This window comes from Coffea arabica, chromosome 7c (genome assembly GCF_036785885.1).
Source record: "Coffea arabica cultivar ET-39 chromosome 7c, Coffea Arabica ET-39 HiFi, whole genome shotgun sequence".
Taxonomy (NCBI): Eukaryota; Viridiplantae; Streptophyta; class Magnoliopsida; order Gentianales; family Rubiaceae; genus Coffea; species Coffea arabica.
In genome coordinates, this window is record NC_092322.1 from 32,319,302 (window position 1) to 32,346,966 (window position 27,665).

Genomic DNA, 27,665 nt, shown 5'->3' on the forward strand with positions numbered 1-27,665 from the left:
AATGATGAAATTAAAAGAAAAGAAAAGAAAATTAAATTATATACATAAGGTATAAGTGAGCAAAGAAAAATGAATGCAAGCATAACGGGTATGGGGGACAAAAATTCGTGACATGATTTTCTTATGTAGGGATTAATGGAGTATTTAAACTAAAAAGTTATAATCACCCCATTTCCCATATTTAAAGAATAATTCTCCTAATATGAACAGGCAAATGAACTAATTTAAATGAAATGCAATTCTAAATGACATGATTAACACATATAGAGGATATGGGGTAATGTAATAGGGAATATTATACAATATGAGAAAAATCCTAAAGATAAAAAAATATGCATGAAAATGTAATGAATATCACACAAAATGAATCTAGCGCAAGTCGGCCTAGAGGGTCTAGCATTGGACTAACCCATTTCTAAAAATCCTTACTAGCATTGGACTAGCAAGTAAATAGAGGAAAAAGTCACAACTAGCGTTGGACTAGTGTGATGACGTCATGCATTAACAATTCATAGTGAAACAAATAAAACATAAATTAAAACAAATAAACACATAAGAGCACGTAACACATAACACGTAGACATAATATCTAGATGCCAGAATCCTAAGAAAAGCGGATAAAACACATAACACATAAGCCACATAAACACGCAACCTATCTATTACATCGGGGAGTGCCTAACTACAAACTAGAAGGAAAAAATATAATAAAACAAATCTAATTATCCTATCTATTACATTTTTGAGGTATTTAAATACCTCTTGAATCATTATAAAAATAAACTAAACAAATATAATATAAGAAAATTTAAATGAACATTTAAATGCAATAAATAAAACATATAAAAATATATAAACACATAGGAACACATAGGAGCACATAAGAGCACATAATTGACATTGAAATAATAAAAATAGGGGTACCTCCCGTTTGAAGTGGTGACTAAATGGAGTCAAATTGTCCTATTTATACTCACAATGAACAAAAGAATCATGGCACCACTTTAATTGAAAATAATAATAATAATGTTAAAACACTAAATTCACGTTAACATGTCAAACGCAAAGAAATTTAAGAACATCTAAAAATTGCAAGTTAAATATATTCAAAAGCGACATAATTAGCTATTAAATAAAAGAAACAATCACAATAAAAAGAGTCAAAATTCATTAGGGACTGAATTGCAAAAATTGAAAAACTTTTGGGGACAAAAATTATATTTTTTCAAAGTTCAGGGGTCAAAATTAAATGAAAGATAAATTTTAGGGACCAAAGTGAAATTACTATAAGGACCTATATGAAATAAAATTAAAATATTCTGGGCCACAATGAAACTACTCCAAAAAATAGGGGCTAAAGTGCAAGTTCGTTTCTGATTTGGGCAAGAAAAGGGCATCGGGCCTCCCTTTTTATTTTACTTGGGCCGAACATACCTAAGCCCAACTGAAAACCCAAGCCAAAACACACAGGCCAGCCCGTCTTTTATCACTCAAACCCAGCCAAAAACACATGGGCTCTAACCTCCCAGCCCAACCGAAACCCAAAAGAAACATAAACCAAAGCCCAACCCCAAAACCTAACAAAACTAGCTCTTGGCCCAACCGAAAAAATAAACATTAGCCCAATCCCCTTTTTTCTTTCTTTTCTTTTCTTTTTCTTCTTTTTCTTTTCCTTCTTCTTCTACCCTTCCGGTTCTTCTTTTCCTTGGCTGGCCGGCTGAAGCTCCTCGCCACCGCCAACCATGGCTGACATGGCGGCTGCCGGCGCCGCCACCGCCGGTCGCCGGCCATTTTTCCGATCACAAAATTTCACCAAAATACACCCCCTCACTCGATTTTTCGCGTAGGTTCCATTTCCGGAGTTAGTTTTTACAAAAGATGATCTGAAAGTGGCCAAAAAGTCAAAATACAGTCCAGTTTTTATTTTTTAAAACACCCAAATCTTTCACCAAAAATCATAAAAAATATATTACAATACTCCTTATAACCTCTACAATACAACTATGATTTTAACTAACCAGAAAACAATAATAAAAGACTACATTAAGGCAAAACAGTCCCTAAAATCTTTTTGGCATTTTTTCAAACAATTAATATGCATTCACAGACATCATTTCCTTTTCCTTCATCTAGTTCATGCCATTTCCCAATTTTCAGCAATGCAACAACAACAATACGAGGCAGCCAGCAGAAATGAAAGAAAACTAAACAATGAAGCATTGATTTAATGTGCTAGACAAAAACTAAAAAAAATACCTCAATGTAGGTGTGTGTGAGGTTGAGATGGAACCGAGAGGAGTTGGGGACGATTTTTTTTCTCTGTTCTGTTTGTTTCCTCCGCCCAAGTCCGAGAGAGGGAGAGTGAGGGGTCAGGCTGCAAAATTCCGAGAGCTTCCCTTCCTCTTCTCTCGTGCGTTTCTTTTTTTTCTGCCTCTGCCCAGTGAGTCCAGAGGGATTGGAGTGCTTTTTTTCCTTTTTGTGGCTTGTCTTTTTGGTCTCCTGAAACTAGAGAGGGCCGAGGGATGTATTTTTGGGGGAGGAAGAGTGGAGAATTTTTTTTCTTTGTGGCCTGTCTGATTTTTTCCAGAGAGAGCCGAGTGAGGAAAAATGGGTCGCCAAATTAGCTTTTTGTGCGTGTTTTTTCCTCTGCAAATGTTGAGTGTTGGCAGAGCAAAAACTCATGGCTAAGAGGGAGTCAAATGGGTTTGGTTTCCTTCAAAATGATGGCTTCTGCCAAATGAAAAGAAAAGCCCCTGGGAGTTGAGTGTAGAATGGGTTAATAGGGGTTTTGGTAGAGAAAATGATGAAAATGTGTAAGTTTAGTAATAATTTGATTTTGATTTGATTTTTGATTTTTTTTGATTTTTTTTGAATTTTTTTTGCTTTTAACTTTTCTCCCTTTTTTTTTTGTTTGTTTTTGTTTTGTTGTTGTTTTTTTTCTTCTTTTCTAAAATAAACCTGCAAAAATGAGAAAAATTACACATTAATAATAATAATAATAGATAACTTATTAAATAGATAAAAATTTAGGAAAACATTAAAAATTGACAAAAATTTGGTGTCTACAGCTTGCCCCTCTTTGTCTAGAGTTTCAAAGAAACTCAAGACAAAGACGTAGACACCAAATTGTTTACCTGTCTCTTCTAGCTGTACCTGAGCCAAAATAAACAAGCCAACACTTGGCTGAAATTATTGGACAAAATGATGCGATAATATTGCAAAACATGTGACCGAACTCATGTAGAGTTGCCTACGTATCCCACCATGGGAATCAGGTCAAACGTAGTTCGAATTACAAGTAAACCACAATGAAACAAGTGCATTGACCAACTGTGATTTTTGCAAAGTCGAAAAAGTCTGAGTTATCAGAACTTCTAAACATGAAATACAAAATGAATGAGACAACACAATTATTAATCAAAACAGTCAAGAAACATAACTTCTCATAACTAGAAAAAGATGCGCGGAGGGACGCGATTACGCTCCAACAAAAAATTAAATGTGATTGCTTAGAATGGGGGTAAAAGGGTGCGCGGCGGACGCTGAGACCTCACCAACAAGATATTAAATTTGAGTTTTTTGATTTTTTTTTTTTTTTTTTTTTTGAAAAAAGATGCGTGGAGGGACGCGGTTAGGCTCCAAGAAGGGGTGGTAGAAGGGTGCGCGGTGGACGCTGAGACTCACCAACAGAAATTTAAATTGATCTTTTAGAAAAAGATGCGCGGAGGGACGCGATTACGCTCCAACAGGAAATTAAATGTCAAGAAGGGGAGGTAGAAGGGTGCGCGGTGGACGCTGAGACTCACCAACAGAAACTTAAATTGTCAAGAAGGGGGATAGAAGGGTGCGCGGTGGACGCTGAGACTCACCAACAAGATATTAAATTTGATCTTTTAGAAAAAAAAATACGCGGAGGGACGCGATTACGCTCCAACAGGAAATTAAATGTCAAGAAGGGGAGGTAGAAGGGTGCGCGGTGGACGCTGAGACTCACCAACAAGATATTAAATTTGATCTTTTAGAAAAAAAAAATACGCGGAGGGACGCGATTACGCTCCAACAGGAAATTAAATGTCAAGAAGGGGAGGTAGAAGGGTGCGCGGTGGACGCTGAGACTCACCAACAGAAATTTAAATTGTCAAGAATGGTAGGTAGAAGGGTGCGCGGTGGACGCTGAGACTCACCAACAGAAAATTAAATTGATGCGCGGAGGGACGCGATTACGCTCCAACAGGAATTTAAATTGTCAAGAATGGGAGGTAGAAGGGTGCGCGGTGAACGCTGAGACTCACCAACAGAAAATTAAATTGACGCGCGGAGGGACGCGATTACGCTCTAACAGGAATTTAAATTGTCAAGAATGGGAGATAGAAGGGTGCGTGGTGGACGCTGAGACTCACCAACAGAAATTTAAATATGATCTTCTGATTTGATTTTTTTTTTTTTTTTTTTTTAACAGATTGGTGGGATTGACCCGAGCCCAATTAAACACTGAAAGAAATTAAAATGCAAGTTCAATACCATCAAACTGAAAGATTAAAATGCATGTTGCTCAAGTAGTAATAAACCAAGAAAACTTACTTGGCGGACTTGCAACTCTTTTGATTTTTCAAACTTTAAAAGGAAGGGAATAATGATGATTTTTTTTTTTTTTCGGAAATGTATAGCAACACTTGGAGCTCAGTCCTTTTACCGTTTGCCTCAGTGTGAATCATGTTTAATTAAGCCAGTATTGTGTCACATAATTTCCTGCAAAAAAGGAAGAAACGAAACAGTGGTAATGAAGATACTGCCGCCACCATGTGATCCATTCGCCTTGAGAACCATGTAAACATGAGTTTCAGTATCGCCAAATCGCTCCCTTAGGTTCGGTCGGTAATCCCCTTCAAAATCCTTGCAACTGTTGAATGTCAACTGACAGTACTTTATTATCACAGGACTTTCGATTTCATGACTTCCGTGGGATAAATTATAAGGGATTGTCTTTTGAATAAGACCCAAAGAATGAGAAACATTAAACAATTAATTAAAAATAAAAAAAAATATTATGCAATAATGCTAATGTAAAATAAGTAATGATACAGAATAAATAAATTGCAAATAGAATAGTAAAACAAAATTGTTGAATTTTTGAATACAGACCCAAGGATCAAAATTTGGATTCGTATTTAGAGGATGGCCTTTGATGAGGAAAAATGTTCCATCTGACCCTTTCGTAGTCATCCATTTTGGAATTCATTGTCGGCAAAAGAACAACAGTATAAACGAGACCCAAATCAACATAGTCACCAGCTTTCAGACCTCAACATCTTCTTCTCTGCCGCTGATTCTCTTGTACTCCAAAACCCTACCTCAGCGCCCTTTCGGGTTTTCACTAAGGTTACCCCCACCCTTTTCATTTTCAATTTTTTTTCTTTTTTTCTTTTTTTTTTGTTTTTGTTTTGTTTTGTTTTTTTTTTTTTTTTTTTTTTTAGAGAAGGTGCCCTTTCAGGTTTTCACCCAGAGACATAGACAAGACAAGTTTAATCCCAACTGTATCATTGCAGTCATACTCTGATAATGAGTAGCATCAGTGAGACAATCTTCTCTGACATGTTTCAGAAAAGTTTGTATTTACATCATTTGCTAGTTGAAAAATTTTTTTTTTTTTTCAAAGTACTGCAAAAGACGAAATTCGGCAATTTTGGTTCTTGTGATTAGGATCGGATAGAGTAGCAAAGGAAAGGTTAAGGCTTGAAAGGCTTGACAGCGGATCATATGATGGGTTTGCAATCATTTGAGATAGTATTCTTTCAAAACTTACCCCGATCTAGGGTGAGAAAGAGATAAAATTTGTCCCAGTTTAATTCTGACAGAATCTCTATTTTCTCTCTCTTTTTTTTATTTTTTATTTATTTTTTTTCTCTCTTTTTTTAAGAAACGAATTGCCCCAGTATGGGGTTAGTGATCTTAAGGGACAACCAAGCGAAAAGGAAAATGGTTATGAAAAGTCAAAAGGAAAGAAGAAAAATTAGGGGTAGAATATCGAAATGGAAAAATGAGAGGAAGTATGCCTGAAATCCGTCTCTTGCAGTGTTTTTTTTTTTTTTTTTTTTTCTTCAAATGAAAAACTTTTTGCACATGTCTGCATTGATTGGTTGGGGAAAAACTTGACCGTCCATTTCCATAAGAATAAGCGCTCCTCCGGATAGCACTTTTTTAATAATGAATGGTCCTTGCCAATTGGGAGCAAACTTCCCTTTAGCCTCATCTTGCATTGGAAGAATCCGTTTCAAAACCTTATCTCCAACTTCAAATAAGCGGGGCTTGACTTTTTTGTTGTAAGCCCGAGCCATTCGTCGCTGATAACATTGTCCATGACACACGGCATTCAACCTCTTTTCATCAATCAGAGACAACTGCTCCTGACGTTCTCTGACCCATTCAGCTTCTTTTATCTGAGCTTCCATCAGAATGCGCAAGGAAGGAATTTCAACTTCTGCAGGCAGGACTGCTTCCATTCCATACATAAGAGAGTAAGGAGTTGCACCAGTAGAAGTTCTGATGGTAGTTCTGTATGCCATTAGTGCATAAGGCAGCTTCTCATGCCAATCCCGGTGTGCTTCAGTCATCTTACGGATAATCTTTTTCAAATTTTTATTTGCGGCTTCAACGGCTCCATTCATCTGAGGCCTATAAATAGCAGAATTTCGATGTCTGATCTTGAACTGTTCACATAATCCATCCACCATATCATTGTTGAGGTTTTTGGCATTATCAGTGATCAGCGTCTCTGGTACCCCAAAACGACAGATGATATTATTTCTCAAGAAATCCGACACCACTTTCTTAGTCACGTGCTTATAGGACGCGGCCTCAACCCACTTGGTGAAATATTCAATTGCCACTAAAATGAATCGATGCCCATTTGAAGCAGGAGGATCAATAGTTCCGATTACATCCATTCCCCAGATCGAACATGGCCATGCAGCAGTCATACTATGCAATTCTGTAGGAGGAGCACGTATAACATCACCATGCATTTGACACTTAACACACTTTCTAACAAAATCTACACAGTCATGCTCCATGGTAAGCCAAAAATATCCTGTTCTCATGATCTTCTTAGCCAGTAGATGCCCATTCATGTGTGGCCCACAAACCCCACTATGCACTTCTTTCATCATATAATCGGCTTCCTCTTCATTGATGCATCTCAAAAGGCCCAAATCAGATGTTTTCTTATACAGCACTTCTCCATTCAAGAAAAATCTTGCTGACATCCTGCGTAAGAAACTTTTTGCAACAGAATCAGTATCAGGAGGGTAAGATCCCGTTTTCATGAATTCCTTAATATCCTTGTACCAGGAGCGACTATCAGTGACCCTTTCTGTAACCAGACAATGCGCTGGCCTATTCTGAAGTTGGATCTGTATAGGTTCAATCACCAGCTCATCTGGATGTTGGATCATCGAAGACAGAGTAGCTAAAGCATCAGCAAAGGCGTTACGAGTGCGGGGAATATGTCTGAGTTCCAAATTCCTGAATTTGCTGGCCAAACTAAGCAAGTTACAATGATACAACATAATTTTTGAATCCCGAGTTACCCACTGTTTAAGCGTCTGGTGCACAAGTAAATCAGAATCACTGAATGCTATCAGATCCTTGATCTCCATGTCCAATGCCATTTTCAATCCAAAAATACAAGCTTCATACTCAGCCATGTTGTTAGTACACGGAAACTGTAATTTGGCAGTAGCAGGATAATGTTTCCCTTCAGGCGACACTAAAACTGCTCCAATTCCAGCTCCAAAAGAGTTTGACGCACCGTCGAAAAATAACCTCCATCCAAGATGCTGCTCACTCATGTTCTCAACTGCTCCAACGAACAGAATTTCTTCATCAGGAAAGTAGGTATGCAATGGCTGGTAATCATCATCTCTTGGATTTTCCGCCAAATGATCTGCTATAACTTGACCCTTGACTGCCTTTTACGTTGTGAAGACAATATCGAATTCGGAAAGGATCATTTGCCACTTAGCCATACGTCCCGTGGGCATCGACTTTTCCAACAGGTATTTCAGAGGATCGGAACGGGAAATCAGGTAAGTGGTATAACCGAGCAAATAATGTCTCAGCTTCTGAGCTGCCCATGCTAAAGCACAACAACTTCTCTCAAGGAAAGAATAGTTAGCCTCATATGCTGTAAATTTCTTGCTCAGATAGTAGATGGCTTGCTCCTTTCTCCCAGATTCATCATGTTGTCCCAGAACGCATCCAACAGCCTCATCAAGAATAGACAAATACATAATCAGAGGTCTCCCTGGCTGAGGTGGCACTAAGACCGGAGGATTTAACAAGTAATTTTTGATCTTATCAAAAGCTTGCTGACAATCTTCATTCCAATCCATCGGCGCATTCTTTTTCAACAGTTTGAACAGAGGCTCACAGGTAGAGGTTAACTGTGCAATGAATCGGCCAATGAAATTGATCTTTCCAAGAAAACTCTTCACATCTTTTTGACTTTTTGGAATGGGCATATCTCGAATTGCTTCTATTTTCGCAGGGTCTATCTCTATACCCTTTTTGCTGACAATAAAACCCAATAACTTACCCGCCGGAGCTCCAAAAGCACATTTTGCAGGGTTCAACTTCAAATTATACTTCCTCAATCTTTCAAACAGCTTCTTTAAATCAACCAAATGGTCCTCAACCTTCTTGGATTTAATTATGATATCATCCACATAAACCTCCATCTCTTTGTGGATCATGTCATGGAACATGGTAGTCATTGTCCTCTGATAAGTGGCTCCAGCATTCTTCAACCCGAAAGGCATCACTCGATAACAAAAGGTTCCCCATGGGGTGATAAAAGAGGTTTTTTCTCTGTCCTCTTCTGCCATTAAGATTTGATGATACCCAGCAAAACAATCACCAAAAGATTCAATTTCGTGTCCAGCAGTGTTGTCCAAAAGAATATGAATATTTGGCAAAGGAAAATCATCTTTCGGACTGGCCTTATTCAGATCTCTGTAATCAACGCATACTCGCACCTCCCCAGATTTCTTAGGCACTGGCACAGGATTCGATAGCCAGATGGGATAATGAGACACCATGATTATCTTAGCATTGAGCTGTTTCACGATTTGCTCCTTTATTTTGAGACTCATTTATGGTTTGAATTTACGTGGCTTCTGCTTTACAGGTAAAAAATTTGGATCGGTTGGCAACCTGTGAACCACTATGTCTGTAGAGATTCCTGGCATATCATCGTATGACCATGCGAACACATCTTGAAAAAGCATTAAGAATTCAATCATTTCCTCCTTTTGTTTCCTATTCAAATGAATGCTGACTTTAACTTCTTTAACCTCCGTCTTCGTGCCAATATTGATGATTTCTGTTTCTTCTAAGTTGGGTTTGGGTTTCTCTTCATACTGTTTTAAATCCCTTGAAATAGACTCAAATTCTTCCTCAATATCGCTCTCGCTTTGAATTTCAGATTGCATGATTTCAAGTTCATGAGAGATATCGAGGTTGCAGCCATCGAATTCCAAAATGGTGACATCCAAAGGGTCAAAAGATTTTATTTGTGGCCATCTGAAAATAGAATAGAACATAAGTAATAAACAAATAGCAAATACTGGAGAAGCCTTTCATTTCATTAAATTCAAAAAGCATCGTGACTTCACAAAAAGATAAATATACAGACATGATTGCTATTTAAAGACATATTTAACCCAAACCTTTATTTTCGTTTCAGCAATTTTCTTGAACAAAGCAAGTTATATTAACTGAAACAAGAATAAAGGTTTAAAAGATGAAAGCAATTTCTTTTAACAAAAGATCCAGACTACTGTCCTATCTGGATGTGATCTAGACAAAAGACAATCCCCTTAAATTTACCGAAATTCCCTTCGAGAGGGAAGATAATCAGCAGTCCAATTCTGAATAGCTCCTTTGGTAATTGGCAAAAATTCTGCATTCTCCGATGGCTCCTCCTCACAAGTAGCCCCGACAAATAGCTGAGACAGGTCCACTTCAATCTCCTCCACAGGATTCTTCGTTTCAGGCATAATCACCTCCGATGGACGAGGAAAAATGTGATATAGCGGAGGGATATATAAGGCAGTTTGCTTGCCCTTCTTTTCGGCTTGTTTCCGAGCTTGCATTTCCTTTCTATCCTTAGCAGTTGGATGAAATCCCAGTCCAAATGTATCCTTCTGCGTCGGGATCTCTATTGGCTCCAAAATTCCTTGCAATTCCCTCCCAAGACCTTTTCCTATTTCGTATCCGCCTCGGATCATCTCCCTAGCCATCATAATACTGGCCTCTGGCAAATCTGATTGAGTGAACGACTTATCCCTAGATGCCCATCCTACAGAGACTATGTCAGCAACATGATGAGATGAAATTGGAGTCCCTTTTCTGTCTTCACCTTTGAATTTTGCATCAATGATCATGGTACAGTCATCCTCAGCAAATACAGTAATGAGTTGATCATTCGTAATAAACCTCAACATTTGATGCAGAGAAGATGGCACTGAATTGGAAGCATGTATCCAAGGTCTTCCAAGTAAAATGTTGTAAACACTGGAGAAATCCATGACTTGGCAAGTAACTTGGAATTGAGCAGGGCCTATCTCCAATACGAGATCTGCTTCACCCATAGATTCCCTCCTTGAACCATCAAATCCTCGAACCACAGTTGCAGATGGACGGAGTTTAATATCAAGAAATCCAAGCTTGGTGAGAGTGTTCCATGGACAGATATTCAACGCTGACCCATTATCCACTAAAACCATCGGCAACAGCTTTCCATTGCAACGGACCGATATATACAAAGCTCTGTTATGCCCGATCCCTTCTGCAGTCAGATCATCATCGGAGAAGGTTCAGAATTTTGAGCAATGCTTCTCTGTGCAGCTCGGAAGTCAAGAGAAGATTCAAAAAAGAAATCTGAGCAGGCATCCTATCCAACTGCTCCACTATTTTGTACTCGCTTCTTTTCAGCATTTTCAGAAAATCTACAGCTTCATTTTCAGACACACGAGGCTTGGGTGTTGGAGATTTAACTTTGGCCCTGGATTGAACATCAATATCGGAGTTTCCCACAATTTTTCCAGATCTAGTAATAGTAGATATATCTTCCTTCAAACAATCTTTACCCCCAATTAACAGACTGGGCTCCTCGTAGTTCCATGGTACCTCTTGCAAGTTATTGACAGGCATTTGCTCTGGAAATTCGAGAATGGCAGGCTCTGATATATCCCATTCAAAAGAAGGAAGATCCAAAATAAAAGGAACCTCAGAATTGTCAACCTCGGAAGGCCCTCCTTCTACCATAAACGGCTCATCTTTCTCAAACACAAAAGATTTTAATTTTTTCTCAGCACTATCCTTAGTTATGGACTCTTTAACAAACAGTAGTTTCCTCATCTCCGCATGGTCAGTCTCCATCACGCCAACTACTTCAGTTTCATCTACAATGTACTGACTGGGGTCGACAAAATCTTCATCAGCAATGATAACCCCCACAGTGCTCCCATGCTCAGGAAGAGGATTCTTACTAACATTTGGTCCCTGCTCTCCCTTTCTTCTGAGAAGGATGTCTCCAGAGTCAATCATGTCCTGAATTTTATGTTTTAAAGCCCAACAATTGCCAGTGGTATGACCTGGACTTCCAGAATGATAAGCACAGATTACATGCGGATCATAACCGGCAGGAGGACCTCTAGGATAGATTTTGGGAGGAACAGTGCCAATTTTTCCAGCTGCTTTTAATTGCTCATACAACTGATCAATAGGTCGGCCCAAGTTGGTGAAGGTTCGAAATTGCCTCTGAGTTTGAATTCCACTGGTTTGCAAAGGATTTTGAGAAGGGTTATTGTTTTGCAGGGTTGGTCTGGAATGGTAAATGGGACGAGAGTGATTTTGAAAAACAGGTTGTGGAGTTGGAGGTAAGGGCGAGGTATTCAAATGATTTGGTCGAGAATGATGGAATTGGGTAGTGGTGTGGTAGACTGGTTGAGGATTGGTGTAATACGGGTAAGGAAAATAATAGGTGGGATGGTTTTTGGGTCTGAAAGACGGGCCCTGATCCCATATAAAAGCAGTTTCTCCTTCTTTCTTCTTGAATGGGGGTTTTTTCCCATTGTTGCTTTGATTTTGTAGAGCATCTAATTGCAACTTTAATGCAGACACATTAACAATCTTTCCTGCTTTGACAAATTCATCATACTCCTCCAATTTGTTAATGATAGCAGCAAATGGACTTCCAGTCATGCGAAAGATCTCTTCAAAATAGGGTGGATCGTGAGCCTTTTGTCGCGCCCCATTTTTCGCGATGGAAAAGAAAGTAAATAAGAAGGTGTTTATAAAAAGATGTGATTTATTAATAATAGATAAAAAAAAGGACCTAGAATGGGACTTAAAAAGAATGCGACAATTTGGGTCCAAAATTTAGTCTAAAAGGGTTTTTAAGAAAAAATAGGAGTCGCCACTTGGTATGGGATTTTGGTGTACCAAGTCACCCAAAAAATATTTTTTACAAAAATAAAATAAAACCCTTTTCGACAACTCCAGGTCTTTGAAAACAGAGAAAATGAGTTCGGGAGTCACGGTTGAAGAAAGGGAAGGCAAAGGTTCAATTAATTCAAAGCTAAGGCACCCTTTCAACCTAGTCTAAGCTAGTTGCGAGGTTTTAGCCAAAATTTTCCTAATCTAACCCTTGATTTTATCATATTTGGATGTTTCTTACATAGATGCAAACCTAAATTTATAAAATATCGAAAAGATCAAAATGTTCATTCAAGGGTTTAATTGAACCAATCACATTAATTGCGAAGGCCAAAATAATTCCTTGAAGGTGTCACGAGTATGCAAATGATGAAATTAAAAGAAAAGAAAAGAAAATTAAATTATATACATAAGGAAGTGAGCAAAGAAAAATGAATGCAAGCATAACGGGTATGGGGGACAAAAATTCGTGACATGATTTTCTTATGTAGGGATTAATGGAGTATTTAAACTAAAAAGTTATAATCACCCCATTTCCCATATTTAAAGAATAATTCTCCTAATATGAACAGGCAAATGAACTAATTTAAATGAAATGCAATTCTAAATGACATGATTAACACATATAGAGGATATGGGGTAATGTAATAGGGAATATTATACAATATGAGAAAAATCCTAAAGATAAAAAAATATGCATGAAAATGTAATGAATATCACACAAAATGAATCTAGCGCAAGTCGGCCTAGAGGGTCTAGCATTGGACTAACCCATTTCTAAAAATCCTTACTAGCATTGGACTAGCAAGTAAATAGAGGAAAAAGTCACAACTAGCGTTGGACTAGTGTGATGACGTCATGCATTAACAATTCATAGTGAAACAAATAAAACATAAATTAAAACAAATAAACACATAAGAGCACGTAACACATAACACGTAGACATAATATCTAGATGCCAGAATCCTAAGAAAAGCGGATAAAACACATAACACATAAGCCACATAAACACGCAACCTATCTATTACATCGGGGAGTGCCTAACTACAAACTAGAAGGAAAAAATATAATAAAACAAATCTAATTATCCTATCTATTACATTTTTGAGGTATTTAAATACCTCTTGAATCATTATAAAAATAAACTAAACAAATATAATATAAGAAAATTTAAATGAACATTTAAATGCAATAAATAAAACATATAAAAATATATAAACACATAGGAACACATAGGAGCACATAAGAGCACATAATTGACATTGAAATAATAAAAATAGGGGTACCTCCCGTTTGAAGTGGTGACTAAATGGAGTCAAATTGTCCTATTTATACTCACAATGAACAAAAGAATCATGGCACCACTTTAATTGAAAATAATAATAATAATGTTAAAACACTAAATTCACGTTAACATGTCAAACGCAAAGAAATTTAAGAACATCTAAAAATTGCAAGTTAAATATATTCAAAAGCGACATAATTAGCTATTAAATAAAAGAAACAATCACAATAAAAAGAGTCAAAATTCATTAGGGACTGAATTGCAAAAATTGAAAAACTTTTGGGGACAAAAATTATATTTTTTCAAAGTTCAGGGGTCAAAATTAAATGAAAGATAAATTTTAGGGACCAAAGTGAAATTACTATAAGGACCTATATGAAATAAAATTAAAATATTCTGGGCCACAATGAAACTACTCCAAAAAATAGGGGCTAAAGTGCAAGTTCGTTTCTGATTTGGGCAAGAAAAGGGCATCGGGCCTCCCTTTTTATTTTACTTGGGCCGAACATACCTAAGCCCAACTGAAAACCCAAGCCAAAACACACAGGCCAGCCCGTCTTTTATCACTCAAACCCAGCCAAAAACACATGGGCTCTAACCTCCCAGCCCAACCGAAACCCAAAAGAAACATAAACCAAAGCCCAACCCCAAAACCTAACAAAACTAGCTCTTGGCCCAACCGAAAAAATAAACATTAGCCCAATCCCCTTTTTTCTTTCTTTTCTTTTCTTTTTCTTCTTTTTCTTTTCCTTCTTCTTCTACCCTTCCGGTTCTTCTTTTCCTTGGCTGGCCGGCTGAAGCTCCTCGCCACCGCCAACCATGGCTGACATGGCGGCTGCCGGCGCCGCCACCGCCGGTCGCCGGCCATTTTTCCGATCACAAAATTTCACCAAAATACACCCCCTCACTCGATTTTTCGCGTAGGTTCCATTTCCGGAGTTAGTTTTTACAAAAGATGATCTGAAAGTGGCCAAAAAGTCAAAATACAGTCCAGTTTTTATTTTTTAAAACACCCAAATCTTTCACCAAAAATCATAAAAAATATATTACAATACTCCTTATAACCTCTACAATACAACTATGATTTTAACTAACCAGAAAACAATAATAAAAGACTACATTAAGGCAAAACAGTCCCTAAAATCTTTTTGGCATTTTTTCAAACAATTAATATGCATTCACAGACATCATTTCCTTTTCCTTCATCTAGTTCATGCCATTTCCCAATTTTCAGCAATGCAACAACAACAATACGAGGCAGCCAGCAGAAATGAAAGAAAACTAAACAATGAAGCATTGATTTAATGTGCTAGACAAAAACTAAAAAAAATACCTCAATGTAGGTGTGTGTGAGGTTGAGATGGAACCGAGAGGAGTTGGGGACGATTTTTTTTCTCTGTTCTGTTTGTTTCCTCCGCCCAAGTCCGAGAGAGGGAGAGTGAGGGGTCAGGCTGCAAAATTCCGAGAGCTTCCCTTCCTCTTCTCTCGTGCGTTTCTTTTTTTTCTGCCTCTGCCCAGTGAGTCCAGAGGGATTGGAGTGCTTTTTTTCCTTTTTGTGGCTTGTCTTTTTGGTCTCCTGAAACTAGAGAGGGCCGAGGGATGTATTTTTGGGGGAGGAAGAGTGGAGAATTTTTTTTCTTTGTGGCCTGTCTGATTTTTTCCAGAGAGAGCCGAGTGAGGAAAAATGGGTCGCCAAATTAGCTTTTTGTGCGTGTTTTTTCCTCTGCAAATGTTGAGTGTTGGCAGAGCAAAAACTCATGGCTAAGAGGGAGTCAAATGGGTTTGGTTTCCTTCAAAATGATGGCTTCTGCCAAATGAAAAGAAAAGCCCCTGGGAGTTGAGTGTAGAATGGGTTAATAGGGGTTTTGGTAGAGAAAATGATGAAAATGTGTAAGTTTAGTAATAATTTGATTTTGATTTGATTTTTGATTTTTTTTGAATTTTTTTTGAATTTTTTTTGCTTTTAACTTTTCTCCCTTTTTTTTTTGTTTGTTTTTGTTTTGTTGTTGTTTTTTTTCTTCTTTTCTAAAATAAACCTGCAAAAATGAGAAAAATTACACATTAATAATAATAATAATAGATAACTTATTAAATAGATAAAAATTTAGGAAAACATTAAAAATTGACAAAAATTTGGTGTCTACAGCTTGCCCCTCTTTGTCTAGAGTTTCAAAGAAACTCAAGACAAAGACGTAGACACCAAATTGTTTACCTGTCTCTTCTAGCTGTACCTGAGCCAAAATAAACAAGCCAACACTTGGCTGAAATTATTGGACAAAATGATGCGATAATATTGCAAAACATGTGACCGAACTCATGTAGAGTTGCCTACGTATCCCACCATGGGAATCAGGTCAAACGTAGTTCGAATTACAAGTAAACCACAATGAAACAAGTGCATTGACCAACTGTGATTTTTGCAAAGTCGAAAAAGTCTGAGTTATCAGAACTTCTAAACATGAAATACAAAATGAATGAGACAACACAATTATTAATCAAAACAGTCAAGAAACATAACTTCTCATAACTAGAAAAAGATGCGCGGAGGGACGCGATTACGCTCCAACAAAAAATTAAATGTGATTGCTTAGAATGGGGGTAAAAGGGTGCGCGGCGGACGCTGAGACCTCACCAACAAGATATTAAATTTGAGTTTTTTGATTTTTTTTTTTTTTTTTTTTTTGAAAAAAGATGCGTGGAGGGACGCGGTTAGGCTCCAAGAAGGGGTGGTAGAAGGGTGCGCGGTGGACGCTGAGACTCACCAACAGAAATTTAAATTGATCTTTTAGAAAAAGATGCGCGGAGGGACGCGATTACGCTCCAACAGGAAATTAAATGTCAAGAAGGGGAGGTAGAAGGGTGCGCGGTGGACGCTGAGACTCACCAACAGAAACTTAAATTGTCAAGAAGGGGGATAGAAGGGTGCGCGGTGGACGCTGAGACTCACCAACAAGATATTAAATTTGATCTTTTAGAAAAAAAAATACGCGGAGGGACGCGATTACGCTCCAACAGGAAATTAAATGTCAAGAAGGGGAGGTAGAAGGGTGCGCGGTGGACGCTGAGACTCACCAACAAGATATTAAATTTGATCTTTTAGAAAAAAAAAATACGCGGAGGGACGCGATTACGCTCCAACAGGAAATTAAATGTCAAGAAGGGGAGGTAGAAGGGTGCGCGGTGGACGCTGAGACTCACCAACAGAAATTTAAATTGTCAAGAATGGTAGGTAGAAGGGTGCGCGGTGGACGCTGAGACTCACCAACAGAAAATTAAATTGATGCGCGGAGGGACGCGATTACGCTCCAACAGGAATTTAAATTGTCAAGAATGGGAGGTAGAAGGGTGCGCGGTGAACGCTGAGACTCACCAACAGAAAATTAAATTGACGCGCGGAGGGACGCGATTACGCTCTAACAGGAATTTAAATTGTCAAGAATGGGAGATAGAAGGGTGCGTGGTGGACGCTGAGACTCACCAACAGAAATTTAAATATGATCTTCTGATTTGATTTTTTTTTTTTTTTTTTTTTAACAGATTGGTGGGATTGACCCGAGCCCAATTAAACACTGAAAGAAATTAAAATGCAAGTTCAATACCATCAAACTGAAAGATTAAAATGCATGTTGCTCAAGTAGTAATAAACCAAGAAAACTTACTTGGCGGACTTGCAACTCTTTTGATTTTTCAAACTTTAAAAGGAAGGGAATAATGATGATTTTTTTTTTTTTTCGGAAATGTATAGCAACACTTGGAGCTCAGTCCTTTTACCGTTTGCCTCAGTGTGAATCATGTTTAATTAAGCCAGTATTGTGTCACATAATTTCCTGCAAAAAAGGAAGAAACGAAACAGTGGTAATGAAGATACTGCCGCCACCATGTGATCCATTCGCCTTGAGAACCATGTAAACATGAGTTTCAGTATCGCCAAATCGCTCCCTTAGGTTCGGTCGGTAATCCCCTTCAAAATCCTTGCAACTGTTGAATGTCAACTGACAGTACTTTATTATCACAGGACTTTCGATTTCATGACTTCCGTGGGATAAATTATAAGGGATTGTCTTTTGAATAAGACCCAAAGAATGAGAAACATTAAACAATTAATTAAAAATAAAAAAAAATATTATGCAATAATGCTAATGTAAAATAAGTAATGATACAGAATAAATAAATTGCAAATAGAATAGTAAAACAAAATTGTTGAATTTTTGAATACAGACCCAAGGATCAAAATTTGGATTCGTATTTAGAGGATGGCCTTTGATGAGGAAAAATGTTCCATCTGACCCTTTCGTAGTCATCCATTTTGGAATTCATTGTCGGCAAAAGAACAACAGTATAAACGAGACCCAAATCAACATAGTCACCAGCTTTCAGACCTCAACATCTTCTTCTCTGCCGCTGATTCTCTTGTACTCCAAAACCCTACCTCAGCGCCCTTTCGGGTTTTCACTAAGGTTACCCCCACCCTTTTCATTTTCAATTTTTTTTCTTTTTTTCTTTTTTTTTTGTTTTTGTTTTGTTTTGTTTTTTTTTTTTTTTTTTTTTTTAGAGAAGGTGCCCTTTCAGGTTTTCACCCAGAGACATAGACAAGACAAGTTTAATCCCAACTGTATCATTGCAGTCATACTCTGATAATGAGTAGCATCAGTGAGACAATCTTCTCTGACATGTTTCAGAAAAGTTTGTATTTACATCATTTGCTAGTTGAAAAATTTTTTTTTTTTTTCAAAGTACTGCAAAAGACGAAATTCGGCAATTTTGGTTCTTGTGATTAGGATCGGATAGAGTAGCAAAGGAAAGGTTAAGGCTTGAAAGGCTTGACAGCGGATCATATGATGGGTTTGCAATCATTTGAGATAGTATTCTTTCAAAACTTACCCCGATCTAGGGTGAGAAAGAGATAAAATTTGTCCCAGTTTAATTCTGACAGAATCTCTATTTTCTCTCTCTTTTTTTTATTTTTTATTTATTTTTTTTCTCTCTTTTTTTAAGAAACGAATTGCCCCAGTATGGGGTTAGTGATCTTAAGGGACAACCAAGCGAAAAGGAAAATGGTTATGAAAAGTCAAAAGGAAAGAAGAAAAATTAGGGGTAGAATATCGAAATGGAAAAATGAGAGGAAGTATGCCTGAAATCCGTCTCTTGCAGTGTTTTTTTTTTTTTTTTTTTTTCTTCAAATGAAAAACTTTTTGCACATGTCTGCATTGATTGGTTGGGGAAAAACTTGACCGTCCATTTCCATAAGAATAAGCGCTCCTCCGGATAGCACTTTTTTAATAATGAATGGTCCTTGCCAATTGGGAGCAAACTTCCCTTTAGCCTCATCTTGCATTGGAAGAATCCGTTTCAAAACCTTATCTCCAACTTCAAATAAGCGGGGCTTGACTTTTTTGTTGTAAGCCCGAGCCATTCGTCGCTGATAACATTGTCCATGACACACGGCATTCAACCTCTTTTCATCAATCAGAGACAACTGCTCCTGACGTTCTCTGACCCATTCAGCTTCTTTTATCTGAGCTTCCATCAGAATGCGCAAGGAAGGAATTTCAACTTCTGCAGGCAGGACTGCTTCCATTCCATACATAAGAGAGTAAGGAGTTGCACCAGTAGAAGTTCTGATGGTAGTTCTGTATGCCATTAGTGCATAAGGCAGCTTCTCATGCCAATCCCGGTGTGCTTCAGTCATCTTACGGATAATCTTTTTCAAATTTTTATTTGCGGCTTCAACGGCTCCATTCATCTGAGGCCTATAAATAGCAGAATTTCGATGTCTGATCTTGAACTGTTCACATAATCCATCCACCATATCATTGTTGAGGTTTTTGGCATTATCAGTGATCAGCGTCTCTGGTACCCCAAAACGACAGATGATATTATTTCTCAAGAAATCCGACACCACTTTCTTAGTCACGTGCTTATAGGACGCGGCCTCAACCCACTTGGTGAAATATTCAATTGCCACTAAAATGAATCGATGCCCATTTGAAGCAGGAGGATCAATAGTTCCGATTACATCCATTCCCCAGATCGAACATGGCCATGCAGCAGTCATACTATGCAATTCTGTAGGAGGAGCACGTATAACATCACCATGCATTTGACACTTAACACACTTTCTAACAAAATCTACACAGTCATGCTCCATGGTAAGCCAAAAATATCCTGTTCTCATGATCTTCTTAGCCAGTAGATGCCCATTCATGTGTGGCCCACAAACCCCACTATGCACTTCTTTCATCATATAATCGGCTTCCTCTTCATTGATGCATCTCAAAAGGCCCAAATCAGATGTTTTCTTATACAGCACTTCTCCATTCAAGAAAAATCTTGCTGACATCCTGCGTAAGAAACTTTTTGCAACAGAATCAGTATCAGGAGGGTAAGATCCCGTTTTCATGAATTCCTTAATATCCTTGTACCAGGAGCGACTATCAGTGACCCTTTCTGTAACCAGACAATGCGCTGGCCTATTCTGAAGTTGGATCTGTATAGGTTCAATCACCAGCTCATCTGGATGTTGGATCATCGAAGACAGAGTAGCTAAAGCATCAGCAAAGGCGTTACGAGTGCGGGGAATATGTCTGAGTTCCAAATTCCTGAATTTGCTGGCCAAACTAAGCAAGTTACAATGATACAACATAATTTTTGAATCCCGAGTTACCCACTGTTTAAGCGTCTGGTGCACAAGTAAATCAGAATCACTGAATGCTATCAGATCCTTGATCTCCATGTCCAATGCCATTTTCAATCCAAAAATACAAGCTTCATACTCAGCCATGTTGTTAGTACACGGAAACTGTAATTTGGCAGTAGCAGGATAATGTTTCCCTTCAGGCGACACTAAAACTGCTCCAATTCCAGCTCCAAAAGAGTTTGACGCACCGTCGAAAAATAACCTCCATCCAAGATGCTGCTCACTCATGTTCTCAACTGCTCCAACGAACAGAATTTCTTCATCAGGAAAGTAGGTATGCAATGGCTGGTAATCATCATCTCTTGGATTTTCCGCCAAATGATCTGCTATAACTTGACCCTTGACTGCCTTTTACGTTGTGAAGACAATATCGAATTCGGAAAGGATCATTTGCCACTTAGCCATACGTCCCGTGGGCATCGACTTTTCCAACAGGTATTTCAGAGGATCGGAACGGGAAATCAGGTAAGTGGTATAACCGAGCAAATAATGTCTCAGCTTCTGAGCTGCCCATGCTAAAGCACAACAACTTCTCTCAAGGAAAGAATAGTTAGCCTCATATGCTGTAAATTTCTTGCTCAGATAGTAGATGGCTTGCTCCTTTCTCCCAGATTCATCATGTTGTCCCAGAACGCATCCAACAGCCTCATCAAGAATAGACAAATACATAATCAGAGGTCTCCCTGGCTGAGGTGGCACTAAGACCGGAGGATTTAACAAGTAATTTTTGATCTTATCAAAAGCTTGCTGACAATCTTCATTCCAATCCATCGGCGCATTCTTTTTCAACAGTTTGAACAGAGGCTCACAGGTAGAGGTTAACTGTGCAATGAATCGGCCAATGAAATTGATCTTTCCAAGAAAACTCTTCACATCTTTTTGACTTTTTGGAATGGGCATATCTCGAATTGCTTCTATTTTCGCAGGGTCTATCTCTATACCCTTTTTGCTGACAATAAAACCCAATAACTTACCCGCCGGAGCTCCAAAAGCACATTTTGCAGGGTTCAACTTCAAATTATACTTCCTCAATCTTTCAAACAGCTTCTTTAAATCAACCAAATGGTCCTCAACCTTCTTGGATTTAATTATGATATCATCCACATAAACCTCCATCTCTTTGTGGATCATGTCATGGAACATGGTAGTCATTGTCCTCTGATAAGTGGCTCCAGCATTCTTCAACCCGAAAGGCATCACTCGATAACAAAAGGTTCCCCATGGGGTGATAAAAGAGGTTTTTTCTCTGTCCTCTTCTGCCATTAAGATTTGATGATACCCAGCAAAACAATCACCAAAAGATTCAATTTCGTGTCCAGCAGTGTTGTCCAAAAGAATATGAATATTTGGCAAAGGAAAATCATCTTTCGGACTGGCCTTATTCAGATCTCTGTAATCAACGCATACTCGCACCTCCCCAGATTTCTTAGGCACTGGCACAGGATTCGATAGCCAGATGGGATAATGAGACACCATGATTATCTTAGCATTGAGCTGTTTCACGATTTGCTCCTTTATTTTGAGACTCATTTATGGTTTGAATTTACGTGGCTTCTGCTTTACAGGTAAAAAATTTGGATCGGTTGGCAACCTGTGAACCACTATGTCTGTAGAGATTCCTGGCATATCATCGTATGACCATGCGAACACATCTTGAAAAAGCATTAAGAATTCAATCATTTCCTCCTTTTGTTTCCTATTCAAATGAATGCTGACTTTAACTTCTTTAACCTCCGTCTTCGTGCCAATATTGATGATTTCTGTTTCTTCTAAGTTGGGTTTGGGTTTCTCTTCATACTGTTTTAAATCCCTTGAAATAGACTCAAATTCTTCCTCAATATCGCTCTCGCTTTGAATTTCAGATTGCATGATTTCAAGTTCATGAGAGATATCGAGGTTGCAGCCATCGAATTCCAAAATGGTGACATCCAAAGGGTCAAAAGATTTTATTTGTGGCCATCTGAAAATAGAATAGAACATAAGTAATAAACAAATAGCAAATACTGGAGAAGCCTTTCATTTCATTAAATTCAAAAAGCATCGTGACTTCACAAAAAGATAAATATACAGACATGATTGCTATTTAAAGACATATTTAACCCAAACCTTTATTTTCGTTTCAGCAATTTTCTTGAACAAAGCAAGTTATATTAACTGAAACAAGAATAAAGGTTTAAAAGATGAAAGCAATTTCTTTTAACAAAAGATCCAGACTACTGTCCTATCTGGATGTGATCTAGACAAAAGACAATCCCCTTAAATTTACCGAAATTCCCTTCGAGAGGGAAGATAATCAGCAGTCCAATTCTGAATAGCTCCTTTGGTAATTGGCAAAAATTCTGCATTCTCCGATGGCTCCTCCTCACAAGTAGCCCCGACAAATAGCTGAGACAGGTCCACTTCAATCTCCTCCACAGGATTCTTCGTTTCAGGCATAATCACCTCCGATGGACGAGGAAAAATGTGATATAGCGGAGGGATATATAAGGCAGTTTGCTTGCCCTTCTTTTCGGCTTGTTTCCGAGCTTGCATTTCCTTTCTATCCTTAGCAGTTGGATGAAATCCCAGTCCAAATGTATCCTTCTGCGTCGGGATCTCTATTGGCTCCAAAATTCCTTGCAATTCCCTCCCAAGACCTTTTCCTATTTCGTATCCGCCTCGGATCATCTCCCTAGCCATCATAATACTGGCCTCTGGCAAATCTGATTGAGTGAACGACTTATCCCTAGATGCCCATCCTACAGAGACTATGTCAGCAACATGATGAGATGAAATTGGAGTCCCTTTTCTGTCTTCACCTTTGAATTTTGCATCAATGATCATGGTACAGTCATCCTCAGCAAATACAGTAATGAGTTGATCATTCGTAATAAACCTCAACATTTGATGCAGAGAAGATGGCACTGAATTGGAAGCATGTATCCAAGGTCTTCCAAGTAAAATGTTGTAAACACTGGAGAAATCCATGACTTGGCAAGTAACTTGGAATTGAGCAGGGCCTATCTCCAATACGAGATCTGCTTCACCCATAGATTCCCTCCTTGAACCATCAAATCCTCGAACCACAGTTGCAGATGGACGGAGTTTAATATCAAGAAATCCAAGCTTGGTGAGAGTGTTCCATGGACAGATATTCAACGCTGACCCATTATCCACTAAAACCCTCGGCAACAGCTTTCCATTGCAACGGACCGATATATACAAAGCTCTGTTATGCCCGATCCCTTCTGCAGTCAGATCATCATCGGAGAAGGTAATATGATTAGCGGCAAGTACATTCCCCACAATGTTAGAAAATTTATCCACCGGAATATCTTTAAGGACTTGAGCTTCGTTCAGAATTTTGAGCAATGCTTCTCTGTGCAGCTCGGAAGTCAAGAGAAGATTCAAAAAAGAAATCTGAGCAGGCATCCTATCCAACTGCTCCACTATTTTGTACTCGCTTCTTTTCAGCATTTTCAGAAAATCTACAGCTTCATTTTCAGACACACGAGGCTTGGGTGTTGGAGATTTAACTTTGGCCCTGGATTGAACATCAATATCGGAGTTTCCCACAATTTTTCCAGATCTAGTAATAGTAGATATATCTTCCTTCAAACAATCTTTACCCCCAATTAACAGACTGGGCTCCTCGTAGTTCCATGGTACCTCTTGCAAGTTATTGACAGGCATTTGCTCTGGAAATTCGAGAATGGCAGGCTCTGATATATCCCATTCAAAAGAAGGAAGATCCAAAATAAAAGGAACCTCAGAATTGTCAACCTCGGAAGGCCCTCCTTCTACCATAAACGGCTCATCTTTCTCAAACACAAAAGATTTTAATTTTTTCTCAGCACTATCCTTAGTTATGGACTCTTTAACAAACAGTAGTTTCCTCATCTCCGCATGGTCAGTCTCCATCACGCCAACTACTTCAGTTTCATCTACAATGTACTGACTGGGGTCGACAAAATCTTCATCAGCAATGATAACCCCCACAGTGCTCCCATGCTCAGGAAGAGGATTCTTACTAACATTTGGTCCCTGCTCTCCCTTTCTTCTGAGAAGGATGTCTCCAGAGTCAATCATGTCCTGAATTTTATGTTTTAAAGCCCAACAATTGCCAGTGGTATGACCTGGACTTCCAGAATGATAAGCACAGATTACATGCGGATCATAACCGGCAGGAGGACCTCTAGGATAGATTTTGGGAGGAACAGTGCCAATTTTTCCAGCTGCTTTTAATTGCTCATACAACTGATCAATAGGTCGGCCCAAGTTGGTGAAGGTTCGAAATTGCCTCTGAGTTTGAATTCCACTGGTTTGCAAAGGATTTTGAGAAGGGTTATTGTTTTGCAGGGTTGGTCTGGAATGGTAAATGGGACGAGAGTGATTTTGAAAAACAGGTTGTGGAGTTGGAGGTAAGGGCGAGGTATTCAAATGATTTGGTCGAGAATGATGGAATTGGGTAGTGGTGTGGTAGACTGGTTGAGGATTGGTGTAATACGGGTAAGGAAAATAATAGGTGGGATGGTTTTTGGGTCTGAAAGACGGGCCCTGATCCCATATAAAAGCAGTTTCTCCTTCTTTCTTCTTGAATGGGGGTTTTTTCCCATTGTTGCTTTGATTTTGTAGAGCATCTAATTGCAACTTTAATGCAGACACATTAACAATCTTTCCTGCTTTGACAAATTCATCATACTCCTCCAATTTGTTAATGATAGCAGCAAATGGACTTCCAGTCATGCGAAAGATCTCTTCAAAATAGGGTGGATCGTGAGCCTTGATGAAAGTACGAACAATCTCCTCCTCAGTCATAGGAGGCTCCACTTTGGCAGCTAACTTTCTCCACCGTTTTGCGTAGGTCTTGTGATCTTCCGACGGCTTTCTTTTCGTACCCTCCAGTGTGGTTCGTGTTGGTGCCAACTCACAGTTAAATTCATACTGCTTCACAAAAGCAGTTGATAGATCCAACCAGGTTTTGACCTCTTCAGACTTCAAATTTGAATACCAATCTAGAGCATCTCCCTCCAAACTTTCCGGAAATAGACGCATAGGCAAACTCTCATCATCCACAGGTTTACCTAACTTGTTGGCAAACATTTTGAGGTGCGTCTTAGGATTTCCAGTTCCATCATACTTGCTGAATTTAGGGGTTTTGAATCCCAACGGTAGCTGAATATCTGGGAAAAGACATAATTCATCATAGTCCAAACCACCATGCCTGCTCAACCCTTGATTCTTTCTCATAAAATCATCGAATCGGTCCAACCTTCTTAACAAATCTTTATCAATGGGTGTAGGTTGTTCTTCCATCGCCGCCTTCCCTTGAGATCCAGTATCCAGTACAAAAGGCTCTGCAGTATGGTGGTGGGGTCCCTGAGGGTTGGGGGGAATGTTCAGATTGGTTTGTGGATGGGTTTGAGGGATTTGACTACTGGTTGGGTTCACCAATACATAATTCGGATGCATATAGGAAAAGTCTGAATTTAGTCGGGTGAAGGTATTTTCAAGTGGGTTAGCGCAAGGAGGAAAGAAAGGTGTTTGGGTATTGGATGTGTGGGGTGGTTGATAGTCTTGTGCAGGTGGGTGATTATCAATAGGTTCTTGGTCGTTTGGGACCCCACCACTATTGTTGCTAGCGACCAGCTGATCAATTACACGCCTTTGTGCGGCCATTTCAGCACTTAACTCATTGAACTTGCCAAGTACCTCATTTAACTGAGCTCCCAATGCTGTGAAGTCTGGTGATGTAACCATAGCAGATCTTTCCGAAGCTTCAGGCGCTGAACTCATGTTTACAGACTGTCTCAAGGCTCTACTTCGGGATCTGGTGATGATGGGGCTTCTTTGGATAGCAATTGTGAAAAATACCTGATAGGGGGGAAAAGAAACTCATTTAGGGTTGGATTTTCTGTCAAATTGCTGTAATTTATTCAAGAAAAAAGAAAAAAAGAAAGGAAAAAAAACATGAGTTAGTAGATATTTAAATAATTCGGATGCATGTCCTATGGGGAGCCCTTTTTGTGCCAAGGGTCGGCCTAACATGATGCAATACCTTCGGGGTAAAATTCCAATTTCAAACCTGTAAGTGAATGTAGAAATTCAAGTAGAAATTCTCATTAACCACTGACAAGTTCAGTCATTTTGTACAGCTTCATTGATGGTTCGACTGACCATTTTTACAAAATCCTCATGCCTTGCTAAACTAGTACGTTGAGACTCCCTAGAACTTCCTATACTAAGCTTCCGAATTCCTTCTCGAATTTTGTCAAATGCATCCAGGGCTCTCTCCAACTTTTCAGTTTTTCTTGTCTCCCACTTTAATTGTGCTCGGGCGTCTTCCAGGGCATGGTCGGCCACTATAAGTTGTAATTGATAATCCTCGAGCTCTTTCTTTAGCTTGTCTATCTGTTCTTCAGGGCTAGCGGAAGCAGACTGTGCTTTCTCTCTTGCTTGTTCGACTGTCAGTTTGATCCACTCATTATATTCTGAAATGATCTTAGGTTCCAATTTGTTGACTTGATCCAAGTGCAAGTTCTCTAAACTAAGAAGATTTCCCCAAGCTTCCAATACCATGCTCCGACTTTCAGCAACTGTGTTGAGTCTGATATTTTCAATCTCTTGTATCATCGGAATTCTTTGCGGATACCCGAATTGCCTCATGACTCGTTGCGGAACATATGCGACCAATCCATTGGTGCCTGCTAGGGGGATAAAACTGTGTTGGGTAGTCGTGAAAGCCGGATCCCTAACTTTCGTCCAATCCAAAACCCATTGTATTTTCTCAGGTGCCAGGTTATCGAACTCTTGAATAAACTGAGTCGGAGATGCAATTCGATAATACTTTTTGACCCTTTCTCGGTGTGATTCGATCCAATTCTCTGCGGGGAGACAAGATCCCAAAGGATTGAGCGTTCTCTTCGCTAGATGCTCCATTGCCCACATTTGGAGTATCAAATTTGACCCATAAAAGAAACCTCTCTTCTTTTGACATTCAGTAGCGGCCGTGAAGATGTCGGCAATGATTACAGGCACCAAGGTAGGGGTCATTCCATTAATCCCTGAAAATAGGCTCTGAACCATGTTGATAGTGAAAAATGTGATCTTTCCATGCTTTTGCGGGAACAACAACAAATTGATCAAAGCTAATCCAAACGCTTGCACTCGCTTCTCTACCCATTGCTCCTTACTTATAAAAAAATC

General features: G+C 38.9%; 1 pseudogene; it reads right to left on the reverse strand.

Annotated features, from left to right (window-relative positions):
* Positions 1 to 18,959: 18,959 nt before the first annotated feature.
* LOC140010657 (uncharacterized) lies at positions 18,960 to 25,205 on the reverse strand (annotated as a pseudogene).
* Positions 25,206 to 27,665: the final 2,460 nt, after the last annotated feature.